Raw genomic sequence first — 739 nt, forward strand, 5'->3', positions numbered from 1 at the left:
CACCCCCCGCCTCGCCTCCTTATCCCCTACCCTCAGCTTCAGTGTCCGGAGCCTGTAACTCGAGGTACTGGAGAATCCGTGCTTTAGGCCCGAGAGAGCCCGGGTGGGGATCAGCACTTTCCCTGTGTCTCAGTGGCGAGCCCGTTCTTTCAAGGGGCGGTCTCTCTTCATTGTAAGAATTCTTTTAAAAATGCGTTTTCGTCATGGACGAATTTCGCTTCGTCTTATAGAACTGAGTTCGGTTCTTCCGAAATTATTCCGTCTTGGAGAACTAGGGATGTTATTCTTTGGTATTTTGTTGCCAGATAATTTTTCTAGTTGTGAGTAAGTTCACTTGTCCCTCTGCTCAACGAAAACGAGGACACTGTCAGATGGGGTTGAGACAAATGTATCTTGGATATTAACTGCTAATTTTTCTAATTAATTATTGTTTAAATCCTGTCCTGAATAAGATGAATTTATGCTAAGATTTCACTTAATTGTATTTTTCTGTCTTTGGAAACTGCAAGCACATTAACTTGATTTCAACCTAAAATGTGAAAGTGTTGCATAATTTTAATGGCTTTAGCGTGCTGCTTTTTTGGAACAGTATAGCACAGTACAGGCCCTTCGGCCCACGATGTTGTGCCGAACTTTTACCCTAATCCTAAGGTCTATCTAACCTCCACCCCTACCTTATACTATCATCCGTATGCCTATCTAGTAGCCGCTTAAATGCCCCTAATGAGGCCGACTCCAC

General features: G+C 43.4%; 1 protein-coding gene across 1 annotated transcript in view; it reads left to right on the forward strand.

Annotated features, from left to right (window-relative positions):
• The window catches only part of btf3 (basic transcription factor 3), a 16,573-nt gene that overhangs the window by 422 nt on the left and 15,412 nt on the right, over positions 1-739 (forward strand). The gene's annotated exons all lie outside the window — the stretch shown is intronic.

Source organism: Rhincodon typus, chromosome 3 (genome assembly GCF_021869965.1).
Source record: "Rhincodon typus isolate 14 chromosome 3, sRhiTyp1.1, whole genome shotgun sequence".
In the NCBI taxonomy this organism is placed as follows: Eukaryota; Metazoa; Chordata; class Chondrichthyes; order Orectolobiformes; family Rhincodontidae; genus Rhincodon; species Rhincodon typus.